This window comes from Ambystoma mexicanum, chromosome 6q (assembly GCF_040938575.1).
Source record: "Ambystoma mexicanum isolate Mex_15411 chromosome 6q, UKY_AmexF1_1, whole genome shotgun sequence".
Lineage (NCBI taxonomy): Eukaryota > Metazoa > Chordata > Amphibia > Caudata > Ambystomatidae > Ambystoma > Ambystoma mexicanum.
The window spans coordinates 1,517,349,326-1,517,375,823 of record NC_090937.1 but is presented as its reverse complement, the minus strand read 5'-3'; positions in this window follow the sequence as shown (position 1 = coordinate 1,517,375,823).

Here is a 26,498-nt window from a genome sequence, read left to right as displayed (position 1 = left end):
TCAAAAGTAGGTCACTCATTTTTTTTAAACATTTAGATTTTTAGTGTCTTTCAGTCCAAATTTACTTAAACTGCTGAAATCCACAGCTCAGCCAGTTTTGCTATGAACATTATTTTAGGCTCATCCTCTTTCCAGATTTTGTATGCCCACAAGACTTTATTCTGTCAAATGTCTGCTGGTGTTCAGTGAGATTGTTGGATATTCTGCAATGTTTGAAATGGGCATTCTGAGCTTGCCTTCAGAGAAACAAAGGGTGATTTTTAAAGTGCTTCCTAGCGAACAGGCACTGCTGTTTTTCTCTTTGGCACCCCATTTCACTCATGGCTCTTCTGACCCAGCACACCCGCACCGGGGGGTGGCAAGTCAGGCGACCATTTTGGTGTGCGCACAAACTGCGCGTTTTTCATAGATTCTGGTGCACATGTGTGCTTTTTCGGCCATCTTGGATTTCCTAAGCCCACAGCACCAAATGTTGTAGCATAATAGTCCAAACGTGGGTCAGAACACCCAACACAGTACAATGCAATCAATTTTCTTGAAAAGGAAGTATCACTTGGAACTTAACTATAGAGGGAATCAAAATGTATTTACCATTACAATACTCCTGTATTCTGTTTGTAATGTGTGCCCCTTGCGCATCAAAATCCTCGACTCAAGGGACTTAGCATGGAAGAGGGTAAAGGTCAAATATGATTTGCTTAAGGGGATTGTATACTTAGTTGAGGGCCATTCTTACAACACTATCATAATCGACACAAGCTCCTATGATACACAAACCTTTGACACGCATTTGATCAACATACTTATGCACTTTTCACACAGGTTCCTAAGACATATGCTCTAACAACACACACTTCTATCACACTCACTCATATTACACTCAAATGTACAACACTGACACTCCCGACACACACTCTTGCATCACACTTGTGAATCTGACACTTATGCCCGCCCTCCTATGGCACATGCTCCTTTTGCCCATGTTCCTATAGCACATTTATGACACTTAGAATTATGAGAAACGTTCCTTCAACACATGCTCCTATGGCTCTTGCTCCTACAACTCATACAACAGATTTATGACTTTCACACTTATGACATAGGCTCCTTTGAGATGTGCTATTAACACACACATACTCTTGAGGCACACACTCTTATAACAAAAACTCCTATTTATTCACATACAGGGAAGACCAGTGTTCTTTTGATCACATAATAATGTACAGTAGATAAGGTATTAGATTTGATAAAAAAGCAGTGACTGTGAGTTCGAGTGACATTCTAACCAGGTTGTGCAGGGGAGTTAATGGAACAATACATGGGTGTACATACATAGATTAAGGAACACCAACATTAAAGATCTTTAAGTGCAGATAGGTGGTATGGCCTGCTGTGTTAGGGATATGGCCATGATGGATGATGTGCTAGTGTGGAGGCAGAGAAAGTGAGGGACAGATGGAGGTTAGAGGCAAAGGAACAAATATTAGCTAGAGGCAGATTATAGGTTGGTTACGAGGATAACATGGAGGTGAGGAGTTAGGCTTTTTGTTTGATACACACATCATCAGAGTGTTTGATTTGATTACCCCTTGCATTCTTACATGCCCTCTGCATATACCACACAGATAAAGTTGCTAATTGAAGGACACAGAGTACCACTCAAGATTTCTCATTTTGTAATCACACTACATCTGACTTATTCTTCTCCTGATTAAACTACACATTTTATTCACCCCACTTTAAACTTGACATTGATAAATGCCATTGATCAGCTTGCCCCAAAAATATAGATCTTCCCCTCCTCAAAGACAAAGAAACAAAAACATACACTTCCTCAGACCTCCCTCCATAATTTGGAATGGAAGTGTAGACAGGAACATGACCATAAGACAACAGTTACTCCCTGCCCTTTGTGGTTCCAAACTTACTATCTGCAATACTAAGAAGCATATTTCTAAACCTGGATTAAGCATGAAGCAAACTCTTCTAAAAAAATTGATAGAATTGTGCAGGAACTCTCTTTGACTAAATATTTGGGTTCCCAAAATAGCCCTCCTCTTATTTTTTTATTTTTTTATTTATTCTTGTGTTTAATCATCTAATATTTTTACAAGTATCGTTGAAACGCGAACAAAACTATTTTGCGCTTAGGGCGCCACTTGCTTATTAGAAATGTAGAAACAATATCTGTTTAGGCAGTCAAACCTAAAATCAAAGTAGAAAGTGAAGGTAGTTACATAGAAGAGAACGGGAAAAGTGACAGGGGAACGATTACAGTTCTGAAGTTTCTGGCACTGGCATTTGCTGTTTGGTCTTTTTAAGAGCCAAGTCCAGAAGTTTTGCGGTAGTCATGGACCATCTGGCGCTATTGCCGGCCATTAAACGACTCCAGCAGACTTGTTCGTCCATAATGGTCAGGTCTGCCAAAACTGGTGCAAAATACGCCTCTCTCTCCTTGCTCATTAGGGGGCATACCATGAGTAAATGTCTTATAGTTTCTGGTCGATCGGATTTCCACATAGTTGACACACATTTGAGGCCGCTGTTTGTCTGATTGCCAACATTTCCTGAGTAGGAAGTCTCATAAAGAGTTTCCTCAGTGTTTTGTCCGGGAATTTTTCACAATACTTCAGAGGGGTGTTTAATTTGTTGAACAGTGGTGGAAGATGCTTTAGCAGCTTATTGGCTGTGGCTTTGTCGTTCGTGGTGATCCAGTCTTGATGGTCTATTTTGGATTTCATTCTTTGAGGATTGCCAATTAGTGTGTCTTCCGTACAGGCTAGCTCATCTAGTTTGTCTTGAAGGCCCTTTGCCCAAGCGTTAAGAGGCTTACAGCCACCACTCTTGATTTCTGCTGCCACCTACTGATATACTGGAAGACTGTCAGTCAGGCTGAATCTTTCTGTATAGTTGTATTGCGCTCTGTTCTACCAATGCTGCTAAGGACAGCAGGCCCGACTCCTGCCTGATTGCTACCATGGAGGCGGACTTTGGAAGCCCTACGACCGACTTCCACAGAAAACCTTCCAGTTGAAGCCATATCGATGTAGACATGTTCAAACTTGCGTTCTTTCCATATGTCAATGTTGGGACGACTTTGGACTTATAGAAATGAATGGCAGGGATTAACAAGAATTTGCCAAATTTTGTGTTATTGGGGTGCTGCCCCCGTCATTGTTCTGGAGCACCAGGTCCAGGGTTTGGGGCATTCTACGGTGGAATGCTAATCTGAGGGTTCTGTTGAGTCCTCAGTATGTGACCCAGATCCCGTGCCATATTTTGGACCTGGCGCTCTAACTGGGAAACCCGCTCAGGCTGATACGGGGCTCTATTTTCTACCCTGGGCTGATCCCGGGAAGGGTAGCTATCCCTTCTCTGGTAGTACCCCTGGTTGGGAAGATTTTGGTACCCCTCCACCCTTGGCCTCCTCTCTCCCGGATTAGGTTGTCTGGGCTCAGGGAATTGGGGAAAGAAGGATGGATGATTTTGGGGCTGGAAATTGGGTGGATACCTGGGGAAAAAGTTCTGCCCAGGATTTGGAGAATTTCTGCCCTCCTTGGGGAAGTTAGGAGGGAAGTTCCCCGGGTCAGGTGCTTGGCTGGATCCCCCCCCCTTGGGCTGGAGGAGACCACACATAACCCAGGATTGGTCTGTTTCCCTTGTAACGGGGACTTACATAGTCAGGAGAGCGAGGGACCTCATTTGTGGGACTACCTCTTTCACTCCCTGTCTGTGACTGGCCCGAGGACCTTCTGGGCCTAGCATTATTAGGTGCAGGTAGGTTTTTAGGCCCCCCCATCTCCAAATCCAAAACGGGGGTGACCTTTACCTCTGCCACCTTGGCAGCAGCAGGGGTGCTGTTGGTTTTGGGATTTTTCTGGGTATTGCTTTTATTTTCTATGGGCTTCTGCACCTCAAAGATCCGGGTAGCCTGTTCAATGACCCAGTCTAAAGATCTTTTCTCATGAAAATCTCTCACGAGCTGGGTCATTATATATTTGGGCAAGGCATGGAAAAATGTATTGACAAATTCTCTGCTGTCTGTGCGCACTCTTCTGGTGGTCTGCGCAAAGGCACGTTTCAGTTCTTGCACGAATTCTTGTGGGGCCTGATTCTCCCCACATTGCAAATTGTAGGCTGCCTTGCGAGCCTTTTGAGGATTTCTGTGAACAGAAAAATGTTTCAAGATGGCCGCCTTATAGGTGGACCATCTTAAATGATTTTGGTCCTCCAGCCCCGTAAAGAAACTGGAGTATTCTGGGGAGAATGTCCATTTGACATACTGGATGCAGCTACTGCTGTCCTTCAAATGGAAAGTCTCCATCATTTGCTCATAGAGCTCCAAGTGTTCCCAAACAGAGTACTTGGCGTTCTTATGATAAGGCGTGATGACACTCCTGATTGCCTTAATCTGTTTCAATGGATCCTTAAGCAAGGCCCTTTTTGCCTTATTGGCCTTTTTGGTTTGGGTAACCCTTGTCCATTCATCCTCTGACTGAGAGGCACTGCTCCCAGAGGTTCCTGTCTGAGATTCCAGGTTTTCCCGGATTCTGCGAGCCTGGGAATGGCTGGCAGAATGTGGGGACCTGGTCTCCTGTGTCCTGCGCCGTTCAGAGGAGACTTCAGATTCCTCCTTGCTGCCAGGATTTGATGGGTACCCCCCCCACTGTCCTAACTGGGCAGACGTTTTCAGGATGCCCTTAATGGGCCTATTCTCCTGGGGTTCCCCACTAAATTGCACTGTGCTTGGGTGCCCATACCCGGATGCCTGCCCATCCATTCCTGGGAGGTACTGGCCTATGAGCCCCATGCTTCTGGCTGGATAGTAATCTGCCATCCCTGTGGCCCGGTGTTCATGTGCGCCAGGGGACAGGGGGGTGGCAGAGTCCAGGGACTGAGAGAGATAAATGCCTCTGGTACTAGAGCTCCTGAGGTTATGCTCAGGAGTTTCCCTTTCCCAGCGAACCTGGTCTCTATCCGCCCCTGCTCCCTGTTGCAATGCAAGAGCCTGCGCCTTCAGTTCCTCAGTTAAGGCCTTACTAGACTCTATCAGTCTCTCCTGCATCGCTACCTGTTGTTGGAGCCTATCATTGTGCTGGCAGAGAGCCTCATTCTCTCTCTGCGTTTCCTGATTGGTCCTGGAGCACTGGGCCAGTCTTTGCTGCAGGAGGGTTACCTCCTGAGCTGTGTCCCTATTGGCCTGCTCCTTTCTTGCCAGAGCATCCTCCACCTTCCTGGTGTGCTCTAACAAGTTCTGGTGTTCTTTTTGGAAGTCACCCAGTCCCTGGAGGGCCAGGTGATTGTCTTCCATTTTCCTTTTTAAGTGGCAGACTTCCTGGCCTAAGGTATCCCTTTCCTGACTAAGAGCCTGCATCTGTGCTGCCAGGTCGTCCCTTTGCCTTTGGAAGGCACCAGTTTTCTGGCGCTCCTGGTCAAACTCTGCCTGGGTATCCAGGTCTTTCAAAATCAGTTTATTGCTCTCTGCCTTCTCCCTATCTAGGTGGCTTTTCAGGGTGACTACCTGCTCAGCACATGCCCTATTGAAGTCTAACTGTTGCTCCAGCTTTTTTCTGGCTCTGCAGTAGGGAGTCCAAACCTTCTTGGTACTCCTTCTGCAAGGCCAGAAATCTGGTATCCTGGTCCGCCTTTTCCTGTTGCAGCACATCCATATCCTCCTTTATTTTAGTGATGTACCGTCTGCTGTCATTTTCTGACTCCTGGCTCCTGAGTAGCCTCTGCTCAGAAGAGTCCAGATCAGATTGGGCCTTCTGTAATGCCAGCAGTTGCCTACTCGCCAGATCTTGGCCTTCAGCACATTTGTCCTGCATGGCTCCCATATGTAAATATAAATATGCCGCTACCCTGGCAATCTTGTGGTGCTCATCCTTGGCCTTCGGGGCCATGTATAGTTCACTCAGGGCCACCTGTAGCCTGATCTCCCCATATATCTGACCCTGTTTCAGTGACCTGTTGCGCGATTGCCTGCAACCAGACCATTTGGTCCTGATGAGTCCACTCACCTCTCACAAATAGCTTATGTAAGAAGTGTTCTCTGGCTATTTTCATATCTACCAAGGTCGTCATTCTAGAGATTGGTCTCTGTCCTGACTTACAGTTTGTATTTTATTTTTGCAAAACAGACCTTTTCCTTAGAGCGTTCCTTTGAGGAGTGCTTTACAGCGTAACACAGCATGGTGATCCGACCGGATATGTGTGTGTGGTCAGCTGGCACACTGTATTAATCTGCACAAGTGATAGATCTAACCCAAACATCCCGAACGAGCCCCCAATTTGTAAGAGGATTCAATTCAACACTACAGCTAAATCAATGCCTAGTCTGGGATACTGAATGGAAAACCTTATTGATTTGTCTTTATGTCCAGTTCATGCGTTCTGGATGACTACCCCTATATAACACCCCTCTCTTGGAATCCCCCTGACCCCACTGAGCCAAGAAGTAGTTCTGTTTTGCAAGTTCAAAAGGTTTATTTGATAATTTAAACAATAGATATATATATATCACACTTTATAATAAATTAATAATTGAATATCACACTTAATCTGAGCAGTAATCAATAATGGATAGTCCGGCACTAGCACACTTCTTTATAATCAATGATGAGTGGTTATAGGATGGATAAGATAGCAACAATACTTTTATGGTTTCAATGGATGCAATGTGGAATGAAATGCAGTACAGAAAATAACTTAATAGGATTTCAGCAAAAGACAATGTAATCACTTTCTTGGACAATTCACCCCCCCTTTTATGCACTGTAAGGAGATGAAGATGACACAGTTCTTAGGAATGCAATCAAATAGAATTGAGTTCAATTCCCCCCCAGCAGCTTATACAACAGATAGGAGTTTTGAAACACAGGCAAAATGCTTTGAATATGGTGACAATGCAGTGAGAAATATGCTGAAAATGGTTTTAATTCCCTTTAGGAGGTTCAGGTGAGTGAAATATACTTGGGATGAGTTCATGCTCACTTTAGCAAAGATCTATGAGTAACTAGCAGGTTAAACGAATTTTTGGCAAAGGAAAGCAATGAAGCTGCTGTTTTCACACGTGGCTGGATTTTTAACCAAATTGCAAATCGAGGTAAAATTTGCGAGTGCGAGAATCGTGATTACGGCAAATGTATGAGGAGTGGGAAGTCGGTTCTAGACTTGTTGAAAAGCTGAGATTCTAAGCTTTCGGAGGAAAGGTAAACCAAGTTCCTAGCCCAAACGGTTCCAGAGATACGGACGATTAAATAAAGGTAGTTTTTCGGATTTGAAATTTTAAGAGTTCAAAGCGACAGGTTACAGCTTGCAGCTAGAAAATGACAAGTGACAGCTTTGCAAATGACAGGTGACAGTTAGGAGGCAGTTCTGGTTAGATTAAAATAGATTGAATTATATTATTTTAACTAAGAGATTGGTTCTGTACAGTTCTGCTAGGTAATCACAATATAATTTTAAAAGGAATGGGCCTCGCCACGGATCTGGTCAACATTGTTTTCTTCACTCGCCACGGACGTTTCTGCGCACAGCGTCTGGGTCAGCTCTACTCTGCTGGTCTGGTCTGGGTCTCTGGTTCTGATCAGGTCTGTGGGTTTCTAGGCCCTACCCCTCTCCACTTGTCATTGGCCACTTCCTCCTCTTCCCCTTGATTGGGGGAATGAAATGAAGTGTCATCATGATGAGGTCTGTTTATGATACAGAGAACCCACCCCTGTCAACTTTACACACAATCTATATTTGACCTAAAGACATATTTCATAGATACACAGTGGTTTGAAATTACATGCACCCATCACATATCACATGAGGTATACCCTGTTCAAACTCTGCTCTTCCTGGGGGCTTGGGTTCAAAAATGGCAACATATTTCACTTTTTGGTCGGGTTACCAATATTGGATTTGTCCCTGCATTTACACAAATGTTCGCAAAGCATGTGGGCATTAGGTGGTGGAGTGTCAGATTTTTAACATACATACATTTAGAGTAATATCCTCTTTTCCGCTAAAAAACCCCCATAACATACCACCGGGTCCTAACACGTCTTCAAATGTGCACAGAAAAATCACAAGAATAATGATATCACTTATAAAATTTTCACAAGTCCGCTCTATGAATGATCCATCTTTTTAGATTTATGTTCTGGCCCCAAAGGGGTGTGGTTTCCCAGGTCACATGGTGTAGAAACCAGTTTATCCAGTTTCTGCCAAGCTCAGAGACCCTGCCCCTCCCAGCTTCTGCCAAGAGGAAGCTATTTTACGGTCCCCCTAATAAACCATCTGCCTGGGCCCTGGAAGGCCCATTGTTCAAAAGGAATCCATTTACGACTACCCTAATAAACCATCTGCCTGGGCCCAGGACAGGCCTTTGTTCAACTCCCTGTAGCTGCTCCACCCCTAATCTAATCAGAGAGGTGACAACTCCTTTTGGCAAGGGGAAGAGTGGCTGAGCAGGTTTTAACTCCTGTGGGGGTAGATGTCAGGCAGAATTCAGTTCCTTAAGCCAGGCCCCAGCTAATGTCACTTCTAGTTACCCAATTTTCTGCATTCAAATAAACTAACAATTTTTACACATGCAGCTAGAATGCTGATTCTAAGTTTAAAACTATGACATTTAAACAATTGAAACCTATGTGACACTCAAAAGTAGGTCACTCATTTTTTTTAAACATTTAGATTTTTAGTGTCTTTCAGTCCAAATTTACTTAAACTGCTGAAATCCACAGCTCAGCCAGTTTTGCTATGAACATTATTTTAGGCTCATCCTCTTTCCAGATTTTGTATGCCCACAAGACTTTATTCTGTCAAATGTCTGCTGGTGTTCAGTGAGATTGTTGGATATTCTGCAATGTTTGAAATGGGCATTCTGAGCTTGCCTTCAGAGAAACAAAGGGTGATTTTTAAAGTGCTTCCTAGCGAACAGGCACTGCTGTTTTTCTCTTTGGCACCCCATTTCACTCATGGCTCTTCTGACCCAGCACACCCGCACCGGGGGGTGGCAAGTCAGGCGACCATTTTGGTGTGCGCACAAACTGCGCGTTTTTCATAGATTCTGGTGCACATGTGTGCTTTTTCGGCCATCTTGGATTTCCTAAGCCCACAGCACCAAATGTTGTAGCATAATAGTCCAAACGTGGGTCAGAACACCCAACACAGTACAATGCAATCAATTTTCTTGAAAAGGAAGTATCACTTGGAACTTAACTATAGAGGGAATCAAAATGTATTTACCATTACAATACTCCTGTATTCTGTTTGTAATGTGTGCCCCTTGCGCATCAAAATCCTCGACTCAAGGGACTTAGCATGGAAGAGGGTAAAGGTCAAATATGATTTGCTTAAGGGGATTGTATACTTAGTTGAGGGCCATTCTTACAACACTATCATAATCGACACAAGCTCCTATGATACACAAACCTTTGACACGCATTTGATCAACATACTTATGCACTTTTCACACAGGTTCCTAAGACATATGCTCTAACAACACACACTTCTATCACACTCACTCATATTACACTCAAATGTACAACACTGACACTCCCGACACACACTCTTGCATCACACTTGTGAATCTGACATTTATGCCCGCCCTCCTATGGCACATGCTCCTTTTGCCCATGTTCCTATAGCACATTTATGACACTTAGAATTATGAGAAACGTTCCTTCAACACATGCTCCTATGGCTCTTGCTCCTACAACTCATACAACAGATTTATGACTTTCACACTTATGACATAGGCTCCTTTGAGATGTGCTATTAACACACACATACTCTTGAGGCACACACTCTTATAACAAAAACTCCTATTTATTCACATACAGGGAAGACCAGTGTTCTTTTGATCACATAATAATGTACAGTAGATAAGGTATTAGATTTGATAAAAAAGCAGTGACTGTGAGTTCGTGTGACATTCTAACCAGGTTGTGCAGGGGAGTTAATGGAACAATACATGGGTGTACATACATAGATTAAGGAACACCAACATTAAAGATCTTTAAGTGCAGATAGGTGGTATGGCCTGCTGTGTTAGGGATATGGCCATGATGGATGATGTGCTAGTGTGGAGGCAGAGAAAGTGAGGGACAGACGGAGGTTAGAGGCAAAGGAACAAATATTAGCTAGAGGCAGATTATAGGTTGGTTACGAGGATAACATGGAGGTGAGGAGTTAGGCTTTTTGTTTGATACACACATCATCAGAGTGTTTGATTTGATTACCCCTTGCATTCTTACATGCCCTCTGCATATACCACACAGATAAAGTTGCTAATTGAAGGACACAGAGTACCACTCAAGATTTCTCATTTTGTAATCACACTACATCTGACTTATTCTTCTCCTGATTAAACTACACATTTTATTCACCCCACTTTAAACTTGACATTGATAAATGCCATTGATCAGCTTGCCCCAAAAATATAGATCTTCCCCTCCTCAAAGACAAAGAAACAAAAACACACACTTCCTCAGACCTCCCTCCATAATTTGGAATGGAAGTGTAGACAGGAACATGACCATAAGACAACAGTTACTCCCTGCCCTTTGTGGTTCCAAACTTACTATCTGCAATACTAAGAAGCATATTTCTAAACCTGGATTAAGCATGAAGCAAACTCTTCTAAAAAAATTGATAGAATTGTGCAGGAACTCTCTTTGACTAAATATTTGGGTTCCCAAAATAGCCCTCCTCTTATTTTTTTATTTTTTTATTTATTCTTGTGTTTAATCATTTAATATTTTTACAAGTATCGTTGAAACGCGAACAAAACTATTTTGCGCTTAGGGCGCCACTTGCTTATTAGAAATGTAGAAACGATATCTGTTTAGGCAGTCAAACCTAAAATCAAAGTAGAAAGTGAAGGTAGTTACATAGAAGAGAACGGGAAAAGTGACAGGGGAACGATTACAGTTCTGAAGTTTCTGGCACTGGCATTTGCTGTTTGGTCTTTTTAAGAGCCAAGTCCAGAAGTTTTGCGGTAGTCATGGACCATCTGGCGCTATTGCCGGCCATTAAACGACTCCAGCAGACTTGTTCGTCCATAATGGTCAGGTCTGCCAAAAGTGGTGCAAAATACGCCTCTCTCTCCTTGCTCATTAGGGGGCATACCATGAGTAAATGTCTTATAGTTTCTGGTCGATCGGATTTCCACATAGTTGACACACATTTGAGGCCGCTGTTTGTCTGATTGCCAACATTTCCTGAGTAGGAAGTCTCATAAAGAGTTTCCTCAGTGTTTTGTCCGGGAATTTTTCACAATACTTCAGAGGGGTGTTTAATTTGTTGAACAGTGGTGGAAGATGCTTTAGCAGCTTATTGGCTGTGGCTTTGTCGTTCGTGGTGATCCAGTCTTGATGGTCTATTTTGGATTTCATTCTTTGAGGATTGCCAATTAGTGTGTCTTCCGTACAGGCTAGCTCATCTAGTTTGTCTTGAAGGCCCTTTGCCCAAGCTTTAAGAGGCTTACAGCCACCACTCTTGATTTCTGCTGCCACCAACTGATATACTGGAAGACTGTCAGTCAGCTGAATCTTTCTGTATAGTTGTATTGCGCTCTGTTCTACCACTGCTGCTAAGGACAGCAGGCCCGACTCCTGCCTGATTGCTACCATGGAGGCGGACTTTGGAAGCCCTACGACCGACTTCCACAGAAAACCTTCCAGTTGAAGCCATATCGATGTAGGCATATTCAAACTTGCGTTCTTTCCATATGTCAATGTTGGGACGACTTTGGACTTATAGAAATGAATGGCAGGGATTAACAAGAATTTGCCAAATTTTGTGTTATCGGGGTGCTGCCCCCGTCATTGTTCTGGAGCACCAGGTCCAGAGTTTGGGGCATTCTACGGTGGAATGCTAATCTGAGGGTTCTGTTGAGTCCTCAGTATGTGACCCAGATCCCGTGCCATATTTTGGACCTGGCGCTCTAACTGGGAAACCCGCTCAGGCTGATACGGGGCTCTATTTTCTCCCCTGGGCTGATCCCGGGAAGGGTAGCTATCCCTTCTCTGGTAGTACCCCTGGTTGGGAAGATTTTGGTACCCCTCCACCCTTGGCCTCCTCTCTCCCGGATTAGGTTGTCTGGGCTCAGGGAATTGGGAAAAGAAGGATGGATGATTTTGGGGCTGGAAATTGGGTGGATACCTGGGGAAAAAGTTCTGCCCAGGATTTGGAGAATTTCTGCCCTCCTTGGGGAAGTCAGGAGGGAAGTTCCCCGGGTCAGGTGCTTGGCTGGATCCCCCCCCTTGGGCTGGAGGAGACCACACATAACCCAGGATTGGTCTGTTTCCCTTGTAACGGGGACTTACATAGTCAGGAGAGCGAGGGACCTCATTTGTGGGACTACCTCTTTCACTCCCTGTCTGTGACTGGCCCGAGGACCTTCTGGGCCTAGCATTATTAGGTGCAGGTAGGTTTTTAGGCCCCCCCATCTCCAAATCCAAAACGGGGGTGACCTTTACCTCTGCCACCTTGGCAGCAGCAGGGGTGCTGTTGGTTTTGGGATTTTTCTGGGTATTGCTTTTATTTTCTATGGGCTTCTGCACCTCATAGATCCGGGTAGCCTGTTCAATGACCCAGTCTAAAGATCTTTTCTCATGAAAATCTCTCACGAGCTGGGTCATTATATATTTGGGCAAGGCATGGAAAAATGTATTGACAAATTCTTTGCTGTCTGTGCGCACCCTTCTGGTGGTCTGCGCAAAGGCACGTTTCAGTTCTTGCACGAATTCTTGTGGGGCCTGATTCTCCCCACATTGCAAATTGTAGGCTGCCTTGCGAGCCTTTTGAGGATTTCTGTGAACAGAAAAATGTTTCAAGATGGCCGCCTTATAGGTGGACCATCTTAAATGATTTTGGTCCTCCAGCCCCGTAAAGAAACTGGAGTATTCTGGGGAGAATGTCCATTTGACATAGTGGATGCAGCTACTGCTGTCCTTCAAATGGCAAGACTCCATCATTTGCTCATAGAGCTCCAAGTGTTCCCAAACAGAGTACTTGGCGTTCTTATGATAAGGCGTGATGACACTCCTGATTGCCTTAATCTGTTTCAATGGATCCTTAAGCAAGGCCCTTTTTGCCTTATTGGCCTTTTTGGTTCGGGTAACCCTTGTCCATTCATCCTCTGACTCAGAGGCACTGCTCCCAGAGGTTCCTGTCTGAGATTCCAGGTTTTCCCGGATTCTGCGAGCCTGGGAATGGCTGGCAGAATGTGGGGACCTGGTCTCCTGTGTCCTGCGCCGTTCAGAGGAGTCTTCAGATTCCTCCTTGCTGCCAGGATTTGATGGGTACCCCCCCCACTGTCCTAACTGGGCAGAAGTTTTCAGGATGCCCTTAATGGGCCTATTCTCCTGGGGTTCCCCACTAAATTGCACTGTGCTTGGGTGCCCATACCCGGATGCCTGCCCATCCATTCCTGGGAGGTACTGGCCTATGAGCCCCATGCTTCTGGCTGGATAGTAATCTGCCATCCCTGTGGCCCGGTGTTCATGTGTGCCAGGGGACAGGGGGGTGGCAGAGTCCAGGGACTGAGAGAGATAAATGCCTCTGGTACTAGAGCTCCTGAGGTTATGCTCAGGAGTTTCCCTTTCCCAGCGAACCTGGTCTCTATCCGCCCCTGCTCCCTGTTGCAATGCAAGAGCCTGCGCCTTCAGTTCCTCAGTTAAGGCCTTACTAGACTCTATCAGTCTCTCCTGCATCGCTACCTGTTGTTGGAGCCTATCATTGTGCTGGCAGAGAGCCTCATTCTCTCTCTGCGTTTCCTGATTGGTCCTGGAGCACTGGGCCAGTCTTTGCTGCAGGAGGGTTACCTCCTGAGCTGTGTCCCTATTGGCCTGCTCCTTTCTTGCCAGAGCATCCTCCACCTTCCTGGTGTGCTCTAACAAGTTCTGGTGTTCTTTTTGGAAGTCACCCAGTCCCTGGAGGGCCAGGTGATTGTCTTCCATTTTCCTTTTTAAGTGGCAGACTTCCTGGCCTAAGGTATCCCTTTCCTGACTAAGAGCCTGCATCTGTGCTGCCAGGTCGTCCCTTTGCCTTTGGAAGGCACCAGTTTTCTGGCGCTCCTGGTCAAACTCTGCCTGGGTATCCAGGTCTTTCAAAATCAGTTTATTGCTCTCTGCCTTCTCCCTATCTAGGTGGCTTTTCAGGGTGACTACCTGCTCAGCACATGCCCTATTGAAGTCTAACTGTTGCTCCAGCTTTTTTCTGGCTCTGCAGTAGGGAGTCCAAACCTTCTTGGTACTCCTTCTGCAAGGCCAGAAATCTGGTATCCTGGTCCGCCTTTTCCTGTTGCAGCACATCCATATCCTCCTTTATTTTAGTGATGTACCGTCTGCTGTCATTTTCTGACTCCTGGCTCCTGAGTAGCCTCTGCTCAGAAGAGTCCAGATCAGATTGGGCCTTCTGTAATGCCAGCAGTTGCCTACTCGCCAGATCTTGGCCTTCAGCACATTTGTCCTGCATGGCTCCCATATGTAAATATAAATATGCCGCTACCCTGGCAATCTTGTGGTGCTCATCCTTGGCCTTCGGGGCCATGTATAGTTCACTCAGGGCCACCTGTAGGGGAGCCTGATCTCCCCATATATCTGACCCTGTTTCAGTGACCTGTTGCGCGATTGCCTGCAACCAGACCGTTTGGTCCTGATGAGTCCACTCACCTCTCACAAATAGCTTATGTAAGAAGTGTTCTCTGGCTATTTTCATATCTACCAAGGTCGTCATTCTAGAGATTGGTCTCTGTCCTGACTTACAGAAGTTTGTATTTTATTTTTGCAAAACAGACCTTTTCCTTAGAGCGTTCCTTTGAGGAGTGCTTTACAGCGTAACACAGCGTGGTGATCCGACCGGATATGTGTATGTGGTCAGCTGGCACGCTGTATTAATCTGCACAAGTGATAGATCTAACCCAAACATCCCGAACGAGCCTCAAATTTGTAAGAGGATTCAATTCAACACTACAGCTAAATCAATGCCTAGTCTGGGATACTGAATGGAAAACCTTATTGATTTGTCTTTATGTCCAGTTCATGCGTTCTGGATGACTACCCCTATATAACACCCCTCTCTTGGAATCCCCCTGACCCCACTGAGCCAAGAAGTAGTTCTGTTTTGCAAGTTCAAAAGGTTTATTTGATAATTTAAACAATAGATATATATATATCACACTTTATAATAAATTAATAATTGAATATCACACTTAATCTGAGCAGTAATCAATAATGGATAGTCCGGCACTAGCACACTTCTTTATAATCAATGATGAGTGGTTATAGGATGGATAAGATAGCAACAATACTTTTATGGTTTCAATGGATGCAATGTGGAATGAAATGCAGTACAGAAAATAACTTAATAGGATTTCAGCAAAAGACAATGTAATCACTTTCTTGGACAATTCACCCCCCCCTTTTATGCACTGTAAGGAGATGAAGATGACACAGTTCTTAGGAATGCAATCAAATAGAATTCAGTTCAATTCCCCCCCAGCAGCTTATACAACAGATAGGAGTTTTGAAACACAGGCAAAATGCTTTGAATATGGTGACAATGCAGTGAGAAATATGCTGAAAATGGTTTTAATTCCCTTTAGGAGGTTCAGGTGAGTGAAATATACTTGGGATGAGTTCATGCTCACTTTAGCAAGGATCTATGAGTAACTAGCAGGTTAAACGAATTTTTGGCAAAGGAAAGCAATGAAGCTGCTGTTTTCACACGTGGCTGGATTTTTAACCAAATTGCAAATCGCGGTAAAATTTGCGAGTGCGAGAATCGTGATTACGTATGTATGAGGAGTGGGAAGTCGGTTCTAGACTTGTTGAAAAGCTGAGATTCTAAGCTTTCGGAGGAAAGTTAAACCAAGTTCCTAGCCCAAACGGTTCCAGAGATACGGACGATTAAATAAAGGTAGTTTTTCGGATTTGAAATTTTAAGAGTTCAAAGCGACAGGTTACAGCTTGCAGCTAGAAAATGGCAAGTGACAGCTTTGCAAATGACAGGTGACAGTTAGGAGGCAGTTCTGGTTAGATCAAAATAGATTGAATTATATTATTTTAACTAAGAGATTGGTTCTGCACAGTTCTGCTAGGTAATCACAATATAATTTTAAAAGGAATGGGCCTCGCCACGGATCTGGTCAACATTGTTTTCTTCACTCGCCACGGACGTTTCTGCGCACAGCGTCTGGGTCAGCTCTACTCTGCTGGTCTGGTCTGGGTCTCTGGTTCTGATCAGGTCTGTGGGTTTCTAGGCCCTACCCCTCTCCACTTGTCATTGGCCACTTCCTCCTCTTCCCCTTGATTGGGGGAATGAAATGAAGTGTCATCATGATGAGGTCTGTTTATGATACAGAGAACCCACCCCTGTCAACTTTACACACAATCTATATTTGACCTAAAGACATATTTCATAGATACACAGTGGTTTGAAATTACATGCACCCATCACATATCACATGAGGTATACCCTGTTCAAACTCTGCTCTTCCTGGGGGCTTGGGTTAAAAAATGGCAACATTTTTCACTTTTTGGTCGGGTTACCAATATTGGATTTGACCCTGCATTTACACAAATGTTCGCAAAGCATGTGGGCATTAGGTGGTGGAGTGTCAGATTTTTAACATACATACATTTAGAGTAATATCCTCTTTTCCGCTAAAAACCCCCCATAACATACCACCGGGTCCTAACACGTCTTCAAATGTGCACAGAAAAATCACAAGAATAATGATATCACTTATAAAATTTTCACAAGTCCGCTCTATGAATGATCCATCTTTTTAGATTTATGTTCTGGCCCCAAAGGGGTGTGGTTTCCCAGGTCACATGGTGTAGAAACCAGTTTATCCAGTTTCTGCCAAGCTCAGAGACCCTGCCCCTCCCAGCTTCTGCCAAGAGGAAGCTATTTTACGGTCCCCCTAATAAACCATCTGCCTGGGCCCTGGAAGGCCCATTGTTCAAAAGGAATCCATTTACGACTACCCTAATAAACCATCTGCCTGGGCCCAGGACAGGCCTTTGTTCAACTCCCTGTAGCTGCTCCACCCCTAATCTAATCAGAGAGGTGACAACTCCTTTTGGCAAGGGGAAGAGTGGCTGAGCAGGTTTTAACTCCTGTGGGGGTAGATGTCAGGCAGAATTCAGTTCCTTAAGCCAGGCCCCAGCTAATGTCACTTCTAGTTACCCAATTTTCTGCATTCAAATAAACTAACAATTTTTACACATGCAGCTAGAATGCTGATTCTAAGTTTAAAACTATGACATTTAAACAATTGAAACCTATGTGACACTCAAAAGTAGGTCACTCATTTTTTTTAAACATTTAGATTTTTAGTGTCTTTCAGTCCAAATTTACTTAAACTGCTGAAATCCACAGCTCAGCCAGTTTTGCTATGAACATTATTTTAGGCTCATCCTCTTTCCAGATTTTGTATGCCCACAAGACTTTATTCTGTCAAATGTCTGCTGGTGTTCAGTGAGATTGTTGGATATTCTGCAATGTTTGAAATGGGCATTCTGAGCTTGCCTTCAGAGAAACAAAGGGTGATTTTTAAAGTGCTTCCTAGCGAACAGGCACTGCTGGTTTTCTCTTTGGCACCCCATTTCACTCATGGCTCTTCTGACCCAGCACACCCGCACCGGGGGGTGGCAAGTCAGGCGACCATTTTGGTGTGCGCACAAACTGCGCGTTTTTCATAGATTCTGGTGCACATGTGTGCTTTTTCGGCCATCTTGGATTTCCTAAGCCCACAGCACCAAATGTTGTAGCATAATAGTCCAAACGTGGGTCAGAACACCCAACACAGTACAATGCAATCAATTTTCTTGAAAAGGAAGTATCACTTGGAACTTAACTATAGAGGGAATCAAAATGTATTTACCATTACAATACTCCTGTATTCTGTTTGTAATGTGTGCCCCTTGCGCATCAAAATCCTCGACTCAAGGGACTTAGCATGGAAGAGGGTAAAGGTCAAATATGATTTGCTTAAGGGGATTGTATACTTAGTTGAGGGCCATTCTTACAACACTATCATAATCGACACAAGCTCCTATGATACACAAACCTTTGACACGCATTTGATCAACATACTTATGCACTTTTCACACAGGTTCCTAAGACATATGCTCTAACAACACACACTTCTATCACACTCACTCATATTACACTCAAATGTACAACACTGACACTCCCGACACACACTCTTGCATCACACTTGTGAATCTGACACTTATGCCCGCCCTCCTATGGCACATGCTCCTTTTGCCCATGTTCCTATAGCACATTTATGACACTTAGAATTATGAGAAACGTTCCTTCAACACATGCTCCTATGGCTCTTGCTCCTACAACTCATACAACAGATTTATGACTTTCACACTTATGACATAGGCTCCTTTGAGATGTGCTATTAACACACACATACTCTTGAGGCACACACTCTTATAACAAAAACTCCTATTTATTCACATACAGGGAAGACCAGTGTTCTTTTGATCACATAATAATGTACAGTAGATAAGGTATTAGATTTGATAAAAAAGCAGTGACTGTGAGTTCGAGTGACATTCTAACCAGGTTGTGCAGGGGAGTTAATGGAACAATACATGGGTGTACATACATAGATTAAGGAACACCAACATTAAAGATCTTTAAGTGCAGATAGGTGGTATGGCCTGCTGTGTTAGGGATATGGCCATGATGGATGATGTGCTAGTGTGGAGGCAGAGAAAGTGAGGGACAGATGGAGGTTAGAGGCAAAGGAACAAATATTAGCTAGAGGAAGATTATAGGTTGGTTACGAGGATAACATGGAGGTGAGGAGTTAGGCTTTTTGTTTGATACACACATCATCAGGGTGTTTGATTTGATTACCCCTTGCATTCTTACATGCCCTCTGCATATACCACACAGATAAAGTTGCTAATTGAAGGACACAGAGTACCACTCAAGATTTCTCATTTTGTAATCACACTACATCTGACTTATTCTTCTCCTGATTAAACTACACATTTTATTCACCCCACTTTAAACTTGACATTGATAAATGCCATTGATCAGCTTGCCCCAAAAATATAGATCTTCCCCTCCTCAAAGACAAAGAAACAAAAACACACACTTCCTCAGACCTCCCTCCATAATTTGGAATGGAAGTGTAGACAGGAACATGACCATAAGACAACAGTTACTCCCTGCCCTTTGTGGTTCCAAACTTACTATCTGCAATACTAAGAAGCATATTTCTAAACCTGGATTAAGCATGAAGCAAACTCTTCTAAAGAAATTGATAGAATTGTGCAGGAACTCTCTTTGACTAAATATTTGGGTTCCCAAAATAGCCCTCCTCTTATTTTTTTATTTTTTTTATTTATTCTTGTGTTTAATCATTTAATATTTTTACAAGTATCGTTGAAACGCGAACAAAACTATTTTGCGCTTAGGGCACCACTTGCTTATTAGAAATGTAGAAACGATATCTGTTTAGGCAGTCAAACCTAAAATCAAAGTAGAAAGTGAAGGTAGTTACATAGAAGAGAACGGGAAAAGTGACAGGGGAACGATTACAGTTCTGAAGTTTCTGGCACTGGCATTTGCTGTTTGGTCTTTTTAAGAGCCAAGTCCAGAAGTTTTGCGGTAGTCATGGACCATCTGGCGCTATTGCCGGCCATTAAACGACTCCAGCAGACTTGTTCGTCCATAATGGTCAGGTCTGCCAAAAGTGGTGCAAAATACGCCTCTCTCTCCTTGCTCATTAGGGGGCATACCATGAGTAAATGTCTTATAGTTTCTGGTCGATCGGATTTCCACATAGTTGACACACATTTGAGGCCGCTGTTTGTCTGATTGCCAACATTTCCTGAGTAGGAAGTCTCATAAAGAGTTTCCTCAGTGTTTTGTCCGGGAATTTTTCACAATACTTCAGAGGGGTGTTTAATTTGTTGAACAGTGGTGGAAGATGCTTTAGCAGCTTATTGGCTGTGGCTTTGTCGTTCGTGGTGATCCAGTCTTGATGGTCTATTTTGGATTTCATTCTTTGAGGATTGCCAATTAGTGTGTCTTCCGTACAGGCTAGCTCATCTAGTTTGTCTTGAAGGCCCTTTGCCCAAGCGTTAAGAGGCTTAGAGCCACCACTCTTGATTTCTGCTGCCATCAACTGATATACTGGAAGACTGTCAGTCAGCTGAATCTTTCTGTATAGTTGTATTGCGCTCTGTTCTACCACTGCTGCTAAGGACAGCAGGCCCGACTCCTGCCTGATTGCTACCATGGAGGCGGACTTTGGAAGCCCTACGACCGACTTCCACAGAAAACCTTCCAGTTGAAGCCATATCGATGTAGGCATGTTCAAACTTGCGTTCTTTCCATATGTCAATGTTGGGACGACTTTGGATTTATAGAAATGAATGGCAGGGATTAACAAGAATTTGCCAAATTTTGTGTTATCGGGGTGCTGCCCCCGTCATTGTTCTGGAGCACCAGTTCCAGAGTTTGGGGCATTCTACGGTGGAATGCTAATCTGAGGGTTCTGTTGAGTCCTCAGTATGTGACCCAGATCCCGTGCCATATTTTGGACCTGGCGCTCTAACTGGGAAACCCGCTCAGGCTGATACGGGGCTCTATTTTCTCCCCTGGGCTGATCCCGGGAAGGGTAGCTATCCCTTCTCTGGTAGTACCCCTGGTTGGGAAGATTTTGGTACCCCTCCACCCTTGGCCTCCTCTCTCCCGGATTAGGTTGTCTGGGCTCAGGGAATTGGGGAAAGAAGGATGGATGATTTTGGGGCTGGAAATTGGGTGGATACCTGGGGAAAAAGTTCTGCCCAGGATTTGGAGAATTTCTGCCCTCCTTGGGGAAGTTAGGAGGGAAGTTCCCCGGGTCAGGTGCTTGGCTGGATCCCCCCCCTTGGGCTGGAGGAGATCACACATAACCCAGGATTGGTCTGTTTCCCTTGTAACGGGGACTTACATAGTCAGGAGAGCGAGGGACCTCATTTGTGGGACTACCTCTTTCACTCCCTTTCTGTGACTGGCCCGAGGACCTTCTGGGCCTAGCATTATTAGGTGCAGGTAGGTTTTTAGGCCCCCCCATCTCCAAATCCAAAACGGGGGTGACCTTTACCTCTGCCACCTTGGCAGCAGCAGGGGTGCTGTTGGTTTTGGGATTTTTCTGGGTATTGCTTTTATTTTCTATGGGCTTCTGCACCTCATAGATCCGGGTAGCCTGTTCAATGACCCAGTCTAAAGATCTTTTCTCATGAAAATCTCTGACGAGCTGGGTCATTATATATTTGGGCAAGGCATGGAAAAATGTATTGACAAATTCTCTGCTGTCTGTGCGCACCCTTCTGGTGGTCTGCGCAAAGGCACGTTTCAGTTCTTGCACGAATTCTTGTGGGGCCTGATTCTCCCCACATTGCAAATTGTAGGCTGCCTTGCGAGCCTTTTGAGGATTTCTGTGAACAGAAAAATGTTTCAAGATGGCCGCCGTATAGGTGGACCATCTTAAATGATTTTGGTCCTCCAGCCCCGTAAAGAAACTGGAGTATTCTGGGGAGAATGTCCATTTGACATACTGGATGCAGCTACTGCTGTCCTTCAAATGGAAAGTCTCCATCATTTGCTCATAGAGCTCCAAGTGTTCCCAAACAGAGTACTTGGCGTTCTTATGATAAGGCGTGATGACACTCCTGATTGCCTTAATCTGTTTCAATGGATCCTTAAGCAAGGCCCTTTTTGCCTTATTGGCCTTTTTGGTTCGGGTAACCCTTGTCCATTCATCCTCTGACTGAGAGGCACTGCTCCCAGAGGTTCCTGTCTGAGATTCCAGGTTTTCCCGGATTCTGCGAGCCTGGGAATGGCTGGCAGAATGTGGGGACCTGGTCTCCTGTGTCCTGCGCCGTTCAGAGGAGTCTTCAGATTCCTCCTTGCTGCCAGGATTTGATGGGTACCCCCCCCACTGTCCTAACTGGGCAGAAGTTTTCAGGATGCCCTTAATGGGCCTATTCTCCTGGGGTTCCCCACTAAATTGCACTGTGCTTGGGTGCCCATACCCGGATGCCTGCCCATCCATTCCTGGGAGGTACTGGCCTATGATCCCCATGCTTCTGGCTGGATAGTAATCTGCCATCCCTGTGGCCCGGTGTTCATGTGCGCCAGGGGACAGGGGGGTGGCAGAGTCCAGGGACTGAGAGAGATAAATGCCTCTGGTACTAGAGCTCCTGAGGTTATGCTCAGGAGTTTCCCTTTCCCAGCGAACCTGGTCTCTATCCGCCCCTGCTCCCTGTTGCAATGCAAGAGCCTGCGCCTTCAGTTCCTCAGTTAAGGCCTTACTAGACTCTATCAGTCTCTCCTGCATCGCTACCTGTTGTTGGAGCCTATCATTGTGCTGGCAGAGAGCCTCATTCTCTCTCTGCGTTTCCTGATTGGTCCTGGAGCACTGGGCCAGTCTTTGCTGCAGGAGGGTTACCTCCTGAGCTGTGTCCCTATTGGCCTGCTCCTTTCTTGCCAGAGCATCCTCCACCTTCCTGGTGTGCTCTAACAAGTTCTGGTGTTCTTTTTGGAAGTCACCCAGTCCCTGGAGGGCCAGGTGATTGTCTTCCATTTTCCTTTTTAAGTGGCAGACTTCCTGGCCTAAGGTATCCCTTTCCTGACTAAGAGCCTGCATCTGTGCTGCCAGGTCGTCCCTTTGCCTTTGGAAGGCACCAGTTTTCTGGCGCTCCTGGTCAAACTCTGCCTGGGTATCCAGGTCTTTCAAAATCAGTTTATTGCTCTCTGCCTTCTCCCTATCTAGGTGGCTTTTCAGGGTGACTACCTGCTCAGCACATGCCCTATTGAAGTCTAACTGTTGCTCCTGCTTTTTTCTGGCTCTGCAGTAGGGAGTCCAAACCTTCTTGGTACTCCTTCTGCAAGGCCAGAAATCTGGTATCCTGGTCCGCCTTTTCCTGTTGCAGCACATCCATATCCTCCTTTATTTTAGTGATGTACCGTCTGCTGTCATTTTCTGACTCCTGGCTCCTGAGTAGCCTCTGCTCAGAAGAGTCCAGATCAGATTGGGCCTTCTGTAATGCCAGCAGTTGCCTACTCGCCAGATCTTGGCCTTCAGCACATTTGTCCTGCATGGCTCCCATATGTAAATATAAAAATGCCGCTACCCTGGCAATCTTGTGGTGCTCATCCTTGGCCTTCGGGGCCATGTATAGTTCACTCAGGGCCACCTGTAGGGGAGCCTGATCTCCCCATATATCTGACCCTGTTTCAGTGACCTGTTGCGCGATTGCCTGCAACCAGACCGTTTGGTCCTGATGAGTCCACTCACCTCTCACAAATAGCTTATGTAAGAAGTGTTCTCTGGCTATTTTCATATCTACCAAGGTCGTCATTCTAGAGATTGGTCTCTGTCCTGACTTACAGAAGTTTGTATTTTATTTTTGCAAAACAGACCTTTTCCTTAGAGCGTTCCTTTGAGGAGTGCTTTACAGCGTAACACAGCGTGGTGATCCGATCGGATATGTGTATGTGGTCAGCTGGCACGCTGTATTAATCTGCACAAGTGATAGATCTAACCCAAACATCCCGAACGAGCCCCCAATTTGTAAGAGGATTCAATTCAACACTACAGCTAAATCAATGCCTAGTCTGGGATACTGAATGGAAAACCTTATTGATTTGACTTTATGTCCAGTTCATGCGTTCTGGATGACTACCCCTATATAACACCCCTCTCTTGGAATCCCCCTGACCCCACTGAGCCAAGAAGTAGTTCTGTTTTGCAAGTTCAAAAGGTTTATTTGATAATTTAAACAATAGATATATATATATCACACTTTATAATAAATTAATAATTGAATATCACACTTAATCTGAGCAGTAATCAATAATGGATAGTCCGGCACTAGCACACTTCTTTATAATCAATGATGAGTGGTTATAGGATGGATAAGATAGCAACAATACTTTTATGGTTTCAATGGATGCAATGTGGAATGAAATGCAGTACAGAAAATAACTTAATAGGATTTCAGCAAAAGACAATGTAATCACTTTCTTGGACAATTCACCCCCCCCTTTTATGCACTGTAAGGAGATGAAGATGACACAGTTCTTAGGAATGCAATCAAATAGAATTCAGTTCAATTCCCCCCCAGCAGCTTATAAAACAGATAGGAGTTTTGAAACACAGGCAAAATGCTTTGAATATGGTGACAATGCAGTGAGAAATATGCTGAAAATGGTTTTAATTCCCTTTAGGAGGTTCAGGTGAGTGAAATATACTTGGGATGAGTTCATGCTCACTTTAGCAAGGATCTATGAGTAACTAGCAGGTTAAACGAATTTTTGGCAAAGGAAAGCAATGAAGCAGCTGTTTTCACACGTGGCTGGATTTTTAACCAAATTGCAAATCGCGGTAAAATTTGCGAGTGCGAGAATCGTGATTACGGCAAATGTATGAGGAGTGGGAAATCGGTTCTAGACATGTTGAAAAGCTGAGATTCTAAGCTTTCGGAGGAAAGTTAAACCAAGTTCCTAGCCCAAACGGTTCCAGAGATACGGACGATTAAATAAAGGTAGTTTTTCGGATTTGAAATTTTAAGAGTTCAAAGCGACAGGTTACAGCTTGCAGCTAGAAAATGACAAGTGACAGCTTTGCAAATGACAGGTGACAGTTAGGAGGCAGTTCTGGTTAGATTAAAATAGATTGAATTATATTATTTTAACTAAGAGATTGGTTCTGCATAGTTCTGCTAGGTAATCACAATATAATTTTAAAAGGAATGGGCCTCACCACGGATCTGGTCAACATTGTTTTCTTCACTCGCCATGGACGTTTCTGCGCACAGCGTCTGGGTCAGCTCTACTCTGCTGGTCTGGTCTGGGTCTCTGGTTCTGATCAGGTCTGTGGGTTTCTAGGCCCTACCCCTCTCCACTTGTCATTGGCCACTTCCTCCTCTTCCCCTTGATTGGGGGAATGAAATGAAGTGTCATCATGATGAGGTCTGTTTATGATACAGAGAACCCACCCCTGTCAACTTTACACACAATCTATATTTGACCTAAAGACATATTTCATAGATACACAGTGGTTTGAAATTACATGCACCCATCACATATCACACGAGGTATACCCTGTTCAAACTCTGCTCTTCCTGGGGGCTTGGGTTCAAAAATGGCAACATATTTCACTTTTTGGTCGGGTTACCAATATTGGATTTGTCCCTGCATTTACACAAATGTTCGCAAAGCATGTGGGCATTAGGTGGTGGAGTGTCAGATTTTTAACATACATACATTTAGAGTAATATCCTCTTTTCCGCTAAAAACCCCCCTGAACATACCACCGGGTCCTAACACGTCTTCAAATGTGCACAGAAAAATCACAAGAATAATGATATCACTTATAAAATTTTCACAAGTCCGCTCTATGAATGATCCATCTTTTTAGATTTATGTTCTGGCCCCAAAGGGGTGTGGTTTCCCAGGTCACATGGTGTAGAAACCAGTTTATCCAGTTTCTGCCAAGCTCAGAGACCCTGCCCCTCCCAGCTTCTGCCAAGAGGAAGCTATTTTACGGTCCCCCTAATAAACCATCTGCCTGGGCCCTGGAAGGCCCATTGTTCAAAAGGAATCCATTTACGACTACCCTAATAAACCATCTGCCTGGGCCCAGGACAGGCCTTTGTTCAACTCCCTGTAGCTGCTCCACCCCTAATCTAATCAGAGAGGTGACAACTCCTTTTGGCAAGGGGAAGAGTGGCTGAGCAGGTTTTAACTCCTGTGGGGGTAGATGTCAGGCAGAATTCAGTTCCTTAAGCCAGGCCCCAGCTAATGTCACTTCTAGTTACCCAATTTTCTGCATTCAAATAAACTAACAATTTTTACACATGCAGCTAGAATGCTGATTCTAAGTTTAAAACTATGACATTTAAACAATTGAAACCTATGTGACACTCAAAAGTAGGTCACTCATTTTTTTTAAACATTTAGATTTTTAGTGTCTTTCAGTCCAAATTTACTTAAACTGCTGAAATCCACAGCTCAGCCAGTTTTGCTATGAACATTATTTTAGGCTCATCCTCTTTCCAGATTTTGTATGCCCACAAGACTTTATTCTGTCAAATGTCTGCTGGTGTTCAGTGAGATTGTTGGATATTCTGCAATGTTTGAAATGGGCATTCTGAGCTTGCCTTCAGAGAAACAAAGGGTGATTTTTAAAGTGCTTCCTAGCGAACAGGCACTGCTGTTTTTCTCTTTGGCCCCCCATTTCACTCATGGCTCTTCTGACCCAGCACACCCGCACCGGGGGGTGGCAAGTCAGGCGACCATTTTGGTGTGCGCACAAACTGCGCGTTTTTCATAGATTCTGGTGCACATGTGTGCTTTTTCGGCCATCTTGGATTTCCTAAGCCCACAGCACCAAATGTTGTAGCATAATAGTCCAAACGTGGGTCAGAACACCCAACACAGTACAATGCAATCAATTTTCTTGAAAAGGAAGT